Raw genomic sequence first — 12,093 nt, forward strand, 5'->3', positions numbered from 1 at the left:
TCTTTTCTTTTCTTTTCTTTTCTTTTCTCTTCTCTTCTCTTCTCTTCTCTTCTCTTCTCTTCTCTTCTCTTGTCTTCTCTTCTCTTCTCTTCTCTCCTCTCCTCTCCTCTCCTCTCCTCTCCTCTCCTCTCCTCTCCTCTCCTCTCCTCTCCTCTCCTCTCCTCTCCTCTCCTCTTCCTTTCCTTCCTTTTCCTTTCCTTTCCTAGATAACAAATTGGATTAGATAGCCTCTGAGTTTCCTTCCAACTCTCATTCTCTGAGGTCAGGTCCAAAAGTAGAATGGACTGACTTGGGGGTGGTGGTGGTAGGGAGTTGCCTATCACTAATGGTTTTTAAGCAAAGTATGGATGAATACTTTTTAGATGCGTTGTAAAGAGGACTCTTGTTCAGGTATGGATTGGATTAAATAGCAAACTTGGAAACAGATCTCTGGTAGAATTCCTCGGGGATCTCTGGTCCTGTGCAAGAGATTCTGAGGCCTTGTACAAATCCAAGAATAAGGTATGAGATTGAAAGCCCATTGGGCTTACCTTTAGTATGAAGAAAGTCTTTGTCTAAGAAGTCAAGGAGAAAATTATGTGTGAAGATATAGAATATTTGTTAGATGATAAACAATGGCTTTGGGCTGCTAGATGATACTGTGGACAGAATGCAAGATCTGGAATCAGGAAGACTTATTTTCCTAAGTTTAAAAATCTGACTTCCCCCTTGGACAAATCATTTAACCCCATTTGCTTCAATTTCCTCATCTGTAAAATGATCAGGAGAAGGACATAGCAAAGCACTCCAGTATCTTTGTCAAGAAAATCCCAAATGGGCAACATATTTGGATGCGAAATGGCTAAACAACAATAACAAAATGACCTTTGATAATTTTCACTGATCTCTAGATCAAGAAGATTGTATAAAATGAATGCATGTCTTATTTTTCTCAGTGACAGACTAGTTTCCTGAGGATAGGCTACATAGTGTGACTGTGGAATAAAGTTTTGGAGTCATGAAAATCTGAGTTCAAATCTAGCTTCACACACATAAACTGTGTGACTGGACAAATTACTTAACTTCTCTGAGTCAGTTTCCTCATCTGTAAAATATGGGTAATAATATCACCTACCTCAAAGATTTGATTTAAGGATAAAATGAGATCATATTTAAAAAGCACTTCAGAAACCTTCAAATGCTAGCTACTACTACTATTATTATTAGATACTTTGGGTGTTTATCTGTCAGAATCAGTAATACTGCTATTGCTTAAGACATTTTGGAAATTCCTCTTTTGGTACTTCCTTCATAGCAAATTTGAATCATGTGAGTAAATCTTGTCATTTTATAGTTATACTTGAATTAATTTTTGTGGGGTTGGGGGAACAAAGGCAGGGGTTATTTTTATTTTGACCTAAAATAGTATTACCTAATTCAGTCAACCACTTGGTTTAATTCACTTAGCTTAGAGTGATATTTGGTTACTTCTAAAAATCAAATTGACATTTGTAGGTAAAGATGTGCCACCATTGTGGACAGTCACCAAATTTTGCCATAGGCTCTGAAAGAACTAAAAACAAAAACCAGTACACTTGGGTAAATTAGTTCTGGTATGTTTGTTTAAAATCAGTCAGGGTAAAATCATTACCACATCACATGTACCTCTCAGTGTCTAACATGATGCTGGGCACATAATAGATGTTCAATAATATTTGATTGGTGTTAACATGGAACTGTGGGAGAGAATTATCTAAGATCAATATGTCACAAAGATTGTTAGACCTTGTTAAGGGGACAAGGATTTTAATATACAATTAAAACTGGAATAAGAGGTCAGATGTAATGGTGAATTATGGAAAAAGCTAAACTGGATACTTAATTGTCTATTGAGCAATAAGTGGCCAGTGCCAGAAGGAATTGGTTCAGCAATGACATAGCAGGCATGTATATGAAGTAATATATTAGAAACTTCTCCAGATTAAATTTTAAACCTGAGAACTATCATTTGCTATTTGACTTACAGGAATGGCTTAGAACTAACCACTTTTCAATAATCTCATATTTAATACTACAAAGAAGTTTAAGTGACCTTTAATATCTGCCAACGTGTTCAAGTATAGAGAAAGAATGGAGCATTTCTGTAAATCTAAGATACTTCTATGCTGAAGAACGTCAGGTTTTTTATAGTGGTAATAGGGCAGTTTTGACCAGTAGTTCCATGGGTACATCCAAACTGTGGTTGAAGAGCCAAAAGATGAGTCAAACACAGAGCTTTAGACCATTAGATTTAGAAACCTTTCCCCTTTGAAAGTTCTATACATTTTCTGATTGTTGACCTGGAGATTTGTATTCAAACCTAGATTTAACTTAAACCCTTTTCAGAAGGACTTTTTTGGCTCCTGAATTCCCTACTTTCTAGTGCATAAAGATTATCTCAGTTGCTAAGTAAATTGATTAAAAGGCAGTGGAGCCCAATAGACTGCAAATGATATCCATGCCTTGAAAAGTTGGTGCCTTAGGATAAAGCTTTAGGTGCCTCACCCTGGTTACAGTTCTTACTATACTTTGTTAAAAATAGGCTTTTGTAGGGATAGTTTTGTTTTTATATTACCTTAATTTCTGTACATATTTCTCCCTGCTCAAGCAGAGAGCAATTTCTTATAACAAAGAATAAAAAAGAATAAATCATATCAGCCAAAACTAACAATTACATCTACAGAATCTGACAGTGTATGCAGCATTCCACAGCTCTGCAAAGAAGAGAGAAAAATGAATTTTCTTATCTTCTTCATTTATGCTTAGTCATTATAATTTCACAGTATTCAGTTATGCCTTTTATTGTTGTCTTCCTTTATATTGTTGCAGTTTTATGAATGGTGTTTTCCTGGTTCTGCTTGATTCAATCTGCATCAATTTATATCATCTTCCTATGCTTTTTAGAATTGTTCATATTCTCATTTCTTATGGCATGGCAATATTCTGGTACATTCGTACCACAATTTGTTTAGCCACTACCCAAATGAAGGGCTCTTGAGTATACTTGCATTAATGGCAACAGCTTAATAGGTCTGTTAAAACAACAGTTAGAAAATAAAGAAAAAGCTCTCAGACTAGAACAGCGTCTTTAGCAAAGCATTAATGGAAACTGGACAATCTACTTGTCGAACCAGTTGAGGCTGTTTATGCAAAAGCAAGAGAAACTGGAGAAAGTCCAAAATATTGAGAAGGGAAAACAACATCCCTTAAGTAAGAGGGAAAAAATTGATTATAAAATCCATTCCTTCTATAAAGTTTAGCTTGATTTTGTCACTAGAAGTGAAAGTAAGCTGAGTTTGTAAAAGGACACTTTAGTAGATTACAAGTTCCAGTAATTCATATGGCCGGTTTCAAATTTAGACTGGAGACAATATATTTGTCTGTTGTCTAAGTCCAGAAAAGCTCATTATCAGAACACTGTCCACAAAATGATTATTCTTTCTTTTTCTCCTTCCTTCCTTCCTTCCTTCCTTCCTTCCTTCCTTCCTTCCTTTTCTTCTTTCCTTTTCTTCCTTCTTTCCTTCCTTCCTTTTCTTTCTCCTTTCCTTCTTTCCTTTTCTTCCTTCTTTCCTTCTTTCTTTTCCCATAAAGACCACCTTCTAAGGCATAAAGAGGCAGCAATTTACAATAGTGAAGAGTGAATTGGCATAAATTTTGGATTTATTTTTGAAGTTTTGAAGGATAGAATTCACTAATGGAAAAATTTGGATATTAGATACTTAGAAAAAAGGTATCTTATAATTCAATCCAATAACCAATTATAAAATGTCTATCATATGCAAGGCATTTTGCTTGATAGATTGTGGAGATGCAAAAACAACACAGTCTCTGCCTGAGAAAAGCTTATATTCTTCTGAGTACACATGACATGTATATAAACAAATATAAACAATATTTCAGAACAAGGGAGAACTATAAACGGGGTTGGGGAGAAGTCTGAGGAAAACCTGTATGGAGGAGGTAGTACTTGAACTGAATACTGAATACTGAATAAAGATGAGGATTCTGAGAGGTGGAGAAGATGAGGGGGTGGATTCCAGACAAGGGGGTGGCTTGTATGAGTGCACTGAGGCAGGAAATAGAATGCTGAGTTTGGGGCAACAGCTGGTAATCTAGTTTGTCTAGAATAAAGAATGTGTTAAGAACAATTTCAAATGAGATTGGGAAGGTAGCTTGGTTTGAGAATGAGATGAATGCCAAATGCCAGACTGAAAAGTTTGTATTTTGTCCTACTAGAGATAATAAGGAAGTAATAAAGGTTTTAGAGCAAAACAGCGATCAGCCCTGTGTCTTACTTAGGAAAACTATTTTGTCAACTATGTGATGAATGGATTGGAGAGAAGAGAATGGAAAGAAGATGACTGATTAAGAGCTTATTATGTATTCCAGGCAAGAAATCATGAGAAGCTAGACTAGAAAAGTGTCAGTTTGAGTGGAGGCAAGGGATTAGATATGAGAGATACTACCATGGTAGAAGTGACGATCCAATCCAATGTAACTCAATGAATATGAGGAACGAATGGAAGGGAAGAGTCAAGGATGACTTTGAGGTTAAGAATTTGGGTGACTGAGAGTGGAAGATGGCGGTGGAGAGGGCTTAAAAGAAGTAAGATAGGTATGAGGAGGGAGGGCATCAGTTCTGTTTTGGACATACTGAGTTGGAGATGGTAATGGTACATTCAAGAGGAAATATCCAACAGGATGCAATCAGTGTAGGATGTCTGTAACATTATGTATACTGTCAAGATTTGAGTTCCAGAGAAAGATTCAGGACTGGATATAGAGATTTAAGAGTCATTTTTTCCAAATATGATAATTGAACTCATAAAGAAAAGCAGATGTAATCACCGAGGGAGTAAAGAAAAAGGAGTTCAGACCAGATCCTTGGGTGATGGCCATACTTAAATGGGAAATGGATGATGACGCGTTGTGCACTTAGCACAATGTCTGGTACACAACAGGTGCCTAATAAATGCTTGCCAGCTTGACTTGAAAAAGAAAAACTTAGAAGGGGTCAGAACCAGGAGAGAACATATTTTAAAACATGGTGGTCTCTCATTTGGAACTGGCTAGCTCCATCTCTTTACATGCTTTGGTTCCTTTGTGGCATTGCAAAGTTTATAGGATTTGCTATGCATATTAGCATGTGTGTGCCTGTGTATATACAGACATAATATGTATATGTGTATGTGTACATATGTTATGGATAACCAGTTGTGGCTACACTTCCCCAACCCAGCTAAGCCAGCATAGCCACATACCCCACTACACACAGACACACACACTGTCTTATTTGGAGATGATCACTATTAATAGTGCCCTCCATCTGTTGGTTGGACATGGCTTAAAAGACTGACCAGTAGTCAATAGTTACTTTTGTACTACAAACATATACAGACTGTCTCTTTGCTTGCGGCTACTATTTACAACCCTGACATTTTTGTGACGCTGTTGAGGGCATTACTGTCCTCCCCTCCCACTCTTAATTTTCCAAAAAGCCTTTGACTAATAAGAGTCACTTCCTTCCTTATCAGATCTCTGTTTTGTCTTTAATGTTTCTTAGCATTCCATGAGAACATTTGACTCTTTCCCATTATTCCATCAAATTTTTGAAGTGTTTTCTTCAGACTCCCCTGTCTTTCAGTGCCTTTTTTCAGTGTGCCTGTAAGCTTGGAATCAGGTTGTACTTTTGAAACTTTAACCATTACAAACTTCCAATTGGTGATGCTACATTCAGGCCCTACAATGAAGTAGACAGGACTGAGTCCTAGAAGCCTTGCCTTAACCTGGCTGGTAAGTCGGATTGTGCAATGTTAGTCCTGAGATGTAAAGTTTAAATGTTTTTGTTGTTGTTGTTGGTTTTTTTTTTTTTTTGTGAGAGATGGAAGTCCAATAAGATGGTAAACTCCTCACCGAATCACTGAGATGGAGTCAGGGAGCCTTTCCATCAAAACAAGTTAAGTTTCGTGTTCCCAACCTAAATCCCAGTTCAGGTAGGATTGAAGCAGTCCTTGTTTTGATTGGTTAAAGGTTATATATAGGATATGTAGATAGATGGGATTGAAACAGTTCTTATTTAGATTGGTTAAAAGCCACTTGAATAATTAAGATAATTGGTTTTTATAAATTGTGTGTTCTGATTAGCTAGCTTTTGGGATAAGATTGTAACTCTCAAGTGACTGGCCAATGGTAAACAAGAGTAGGGACCATCTTTGTGGCAGGGACCAGGATGAAAAGGAAGCTGCCTCCTCCCCTTCTTTGTTCTTGCTTGCTGGCTGTAACACTTATAACACTGGCTCATGAGTGCCCCTTCTTGTGAAGATGAAATAAAAGAGCCTTTAACACATTGATCCCAAGTTCAAGATTCTTTTGAGTAGGTGGTCGTTCCTCTCATTTTTCAGTGTTATCAGTTTCTATGTGATGTTACTCAGAAATTGAGAATACAGAAAGAAATGCATTAGTCTTTGCAAACAACCCTAAATGCCAAAAGTTACCTAGGAAATGACCTAGGAGACTGAGCTGGTTCAGGGTGGAGAGGCACAATGCAAAGACAAATTGGGCACTAACTCAAGCAGATAGTCCTAACACAGCATAGTTTATAGCAGTGTATCAAAGGACTGCTCATATTGCATATCAATCCATCATTAGGCATTTATTAAGAGGCTAATCTATGCCAGGCATTGGGGGTACAAATGAAACAGTAAAAATGAATACCTCAAGAGTTTATTTTGTGCATCACATATTTTGTGTATATCTATGGACATTCTTGTTACATCCCCTAATAAAATATAAGATAATTTTGAGGGAGGGAGAAATCAGGAAAAGACTTCATGCAGAAAGTGGCCTTTAAGCCAACTTTTGAAGAAAAGAGAGGATTCTAAGAGGTGGAGGTCAGGAAGGAGTGTATTTCAAGCACAAATAATACAAAGGCATGAAGAAGGTAGATGAAGGATGTTGTGTGTGAGGAACAGCAAGACCATACTGGTCAGAGTGCATGGAGGGGAATAATGTAAGGTAAGTTGGAACCAGGTTGTGAGAGGTATTAAATGTCGAGGTGTATGCATTGGATTCTTGAATTAATAAGGAGTCACTGGGATTTTCTGAGTAATGGATTGCTATGGTCAGGTCTATGCTTTAGAAAAAATCACTTTGGTAGTGGTGTGGAAGACAGATGAGATAGATTTAGAGACTTGAGGCAGGGGGATCGTTGAGAAGGTTATTGTAATAGTCCAAGTCAGAGGTAATAATAAGTGTTTGAACTAGAATTATATGTGTGAACATAGAAAGAAAGGAAGGAACGTGAGAGATGTTGTGGAGGAATCAATGACAAAATTTGGTAACTGATTGAATATGTGCAGCAGGCAGTGAACTTCAGGATGACCCCGAGGTTGTAAACTTTGGGTTCCTGGAAAAATGATAGATCTTCTTTCCCAGAAACAGGGAAGTTTACAAGTGGACTCGGGTTTTGGGGATGGAGAGACAGATAACAAAAATCTGTTTTGAACATGTTGAGTTGGAGATGCCAAGAGGATGCTCATTTCAAATTGTCAAATAGGCCGCTGGTGATGTAGGACTAAAAGTTAGGAAAAAGACTAAGGCTAGATATACAGATCTGAGATTCGTTTGCAGAAAGATGACAATTAAACTCGTGGGGATTACGAATTCACTGACTGAGAGAAGAAAGAAGAGACACTAGGCCAGAGCCTTAGGGTATATGCACAGCTAAGGGGTGTGATGAGTGATGATCTAGCAATTATACAATCCACGGAACTGAGACTTAGTCATAAGCAACAAGCTTTTTTTTTTTTTTTTTTTTTTGTCACATTTCTTTGTACACTACAAAATAACAAAGGAAGAGACAGCATTGTAAAATTAAAGGATAAAGTATATAAGTAGATTTTGGCATGGTCTTGGTGTCTGCTGCCACTTGGAGATAGCTGTTGCTATGCTGATCAGTGTGGGAGGGAGTATATGACTACAGCAAATTTAGGAGCTCAAATGTGGTGTTAGTCTCACGTGGCCAGGCAGAAAGACAGGGAAACAGGGCACAGCAAACTGAGGAAAATCTTTATTGACTTTCCACCTTTTTATCCCAGAATGGAACTTCAACAGCCTGAACCTAGACCATGATTTCTTACTTCTTTTAGACTCTTTCTTGTTCTTGGTGATTTGCTGATTCTTCTTCTATTCCCAACACCACTTTCAACTTGCAAGAGCCCTTTAGCTCATTGGCTTCTGCGTCTGCTTCAGCACCTTCTAGGTGTGGCCATCCCTCATTCCTCAGCCTGGCAGTATACTTCAAAGTTTGTGCCATGGAACTTTGACCATTTAAGTTCATGAAAAGCATGATCCCTAGCCTTAGACAGGCAAATGGCACCAGAGGATCAGGATGCTCTTCCTCCTGAGGTCTTTTTCAATCTCAGTAATTGTAGATTTGTAGTAATGCTAGCAAGTGATAGAAACTTTCTACCATAAGTAGCATTTATTTACCAAATTGGAAGTGGGAACAAGCAATCAACATAGATGAAAGGGATGAAAATGAAGAGTATATGAAAGACTCATAGGAACCATGTTCTTTCTAGGGGCATGGCCAATGTGTCAGAGAGGGAAGCATTTAATACCTTTGTATCACTAGATATATAGGAAGGTATATATGATAATATATATAATAACATATAGTAATGAGGAAACTTAGTGGCAGAGTGGATAGAATGCTAGTCCTAGAGTCAGGAAGACTCATCTTTCTGAATTAAAATCTGGCCTCAGGTACTTACTAGCTGTGTGACCCTGGGCAAGTCACTTAATCCTGTTTACCTGAAATTTCTCATCTGTAAAATGAGTTGTAGAAGGAAATGGAAAACCACTCCTGGATCTTTGCCAAGAAAACCCCAAATAAGGTCATGAGGAGTTGGACACATATGAAAACAAATGAGTAACAACATGTATAGTAAATGTTGACTAAGCCTTAGTCCCTGTTTCTAGTACAAGTAGTGTGAAATTTTAGCACACTGATTTACTCAAAAGCATTAAAGACTTCCAGAGAAGGTAAAACATTTCACTTAAGCCAGCAATAGGCCTTGACAATAAAAATGTGAACAGGACCTCCTTTTAATTACTTATAGAAATGGTATTGACCATTATTTCCTACTGGATCTTAGCTTGTTTGTTCTTTAGTCTGGATATCTGTCGATTAATATATATTTAGAAGAGATAGTGGCTTAATAATTATTTCTTTCCATCCTCTGAACTTTTAACACTTTCTAATACTACTCATTTGGCAATCAATCATATAGTCTTATGGTACTTCTTAAATTTTTTTTTTAGCATTTTATATATATTTATGTTCTGTCTTCCATGTTAACTGTAATCTCTTTAAGAATGGGAACCCTATTTTCAATAGCAACTACAGCATTATTTTTCAAACACTTGATGATCAGTTATTTCTTGATCACTTGTTTTACAACTACAAAGAACTATGCAGAAGTGTAATGAACTAATTAATAGGAATCCTAGTTTGGTGTGTGGTAAGTACTTTATAAATGTTTGTCAACTGACTGACTGACTGACTGACTGAGAGGTTACTGGGGGAAATATCATCTGTGTGTTCTGTAGATGTCTATGCATGTATCTCAGCAGAGTAGGTATATGGGAGAATCTGGACAATATGAACTCTCAACTGATTGAAACTTGTTTATGATGGACAGGTTCTCAATGGTACTTTGTTTATCTGATACCTTGTTATAGAAACCAAAGTATGAAAGATTCATTCATTTATCTGCCAAATATATACCATACTTACTGTGAGTTCTATGTACTGTGCTAGGTAGTATGAAAAACCGTTATTAAATCTGTATTTAGCAACCAAAATATATTTTTAAAATTGATTTAAGAGATGGTAATAGGCTTAACTTTCTGAATGTCACATTTGGTATGTGCATATGATTGGGAAGAAACTATAGCAATCTGGTATCAGTTATCTGATTTTAGATATATGAAATCTGCGTGTCTTTGGTTTTTAAATAGTAAAATTCTGGAAGCTGATTATTTCAGAACCTCATAATACTGTCATAAAGCCACATTTCTTATTTCAAATAATTAATTTATTTTTGGATTTAAAATTTTTTATTTCTTTTAATTTTTTTTAGAATATTTTCCCATGGTTACATGATTCATGTTCTCTCTCTCCCCTCTTCCCTCCCTCCTTCCGGAGCTGACAAGCAATTCTACTGGTTTATACATGTCTTATTACTCAAAACCCATTTTCATATCATTCATTTTTACAAAAGAGCAATCTTTTAAAAACCACAACCCCAAATCATACACCCATGTAACTGAGTGATAAATCATATATTTTTCTTTTGCATTTCTACTCCCCTAGCTCTTTCTCTAGATGTGGATAGCATTCTTTTTTGTAAATTCCACCCGGTTCTTCTTGATCATTGCTTTGCTAATAATAGCAGAGTCTATTACATTTGATCATTCCACAATGTTTCACTTTCAGTGTACAATGTTCTCCTGGTTCTACTTATTTCACTCCACTTCAGTTCATGGAATTCTTTCCAGTTCATAAAGAAATCAAGCATTTCATTATTCCTTATAGCATAATAGATTTCCATCACCATCATATACCACAATTTGTTCAGTCATTCCCCAATCGAGGGACATCCATTTTCCAATTTTTTGCCACCACAAAAAGCATAGGTATATTTTTGTATAAACATTTTTTCATTAATATCTCTATGTGGGTGAAAACTCAGCAGTGGTATAGTTGGAACAAAGGGCATGTATTCTTTTAAAGCCTTTTGGGCATAATTTCAAATTGCTTTCCAGAATGATTGGATCAATTCACAACTCCACCAGCAGTATATTAGTGTCCCAATTTTTCCACATCCCCTCCAATATTTATTATTTTCCTTTACTATCATATTAGCCAATCTGCAAGGTGTGATATGGTACCTCAGAGTTGTTTTGATTTGCATTTCTCTAATCAGGAGGGATTTAGAATACTTTTTCATGTGATTATAATTCTGACTTCTTCATCTGAAAATTGCCTATTATTCATATCCCTTGACCATTTGTCAATTGGGGAATGGCTTGATTTCTTGTAAATTTGACTTAGTTCCTTATGTATGTAGGAAATTAGACCTTTGTCAGAAATTTTTATTATAAAATTTTTCCCTCAGTTTATTGTTTCCTGTCTAATTTTGGTTGCATTGGTTTTGTTTGTTCAAAAACTTTTCAACATAATCAAAATTATTCATTTTACATCTTATAATGTCCTCTGTCTCTTGCTTGGTCTTAAATTCCTTCCTTTCCCATAGATCTGACAGGTATACTATTCTATGTTCAGCTAATTTATGTATGATTTCCTCTTTATATTTGTCATTTACCCATTTTGAATTTATCTTGGTATAGGGTGTGAGATGTTGATCTAAACCTAATTTTTCCCATACTGTTTTCCAATTTTCCCAACAGTTTTTGTCAAATAGTGAGTTCTTGTTCCAAAAGCTGGGATATTGGGGTTTATGGAACACTAGTTTGCTGAGGTCATTTACCCCTAGTCTATTTCCTTTAACCACCCTTCTGTCTCTTAGCCAATGCCATATTGTTTTGATGATCATTGCTTTGTAGTATAGTTTAAGATCATGTAGTGTTGGGCCCTCATTCTTCACATTTTTTTTCATTCATTCCCTTGATTTTCTTGACTTTTTGTTCTTCCAGATGAATTTTGTTATACTTTTTTCTAATTTTATAAAAAAAAGTTTTTTGGTAGTTTGATAGGTATGGCACCGGATAAGTAAATTAGTTTGGGTAGGATGGTCATTTTTATTATATTAGCTCATCCCACCCATAAGCAAGTAATGTTTTCCAATTATTTAGATCTAGTTTTATTGGTGTAAAAAGTGTTTTATAGTTGTGTTTATATAATTCCTGAGTTTGTCTTGGCAGAAAAATTCCCAAATATTTTATATTGTACAGTGATTTTAAATGGAGTTTCTTTCTAACTCTTGCTACTGAGTTTTGTTGGAAATATATATATATATATATATATGTATACATGTATACATGTATACA

The sequence above is a fragment of the Gracilinanus agilis genome, chromosome 4 (genome assembly GCF_016433145.1).
Source record: "Gracilinanus agilis isolate LMUSP501 chromosome 4, AgileGrace, whole genome shotgun sequence".
NCBI lineage: Eukaryota > Metazoa > Chordata > Mammalia > Didelphimorphia > Didelphidae > Gracilinanus > Gracilinanus agilis.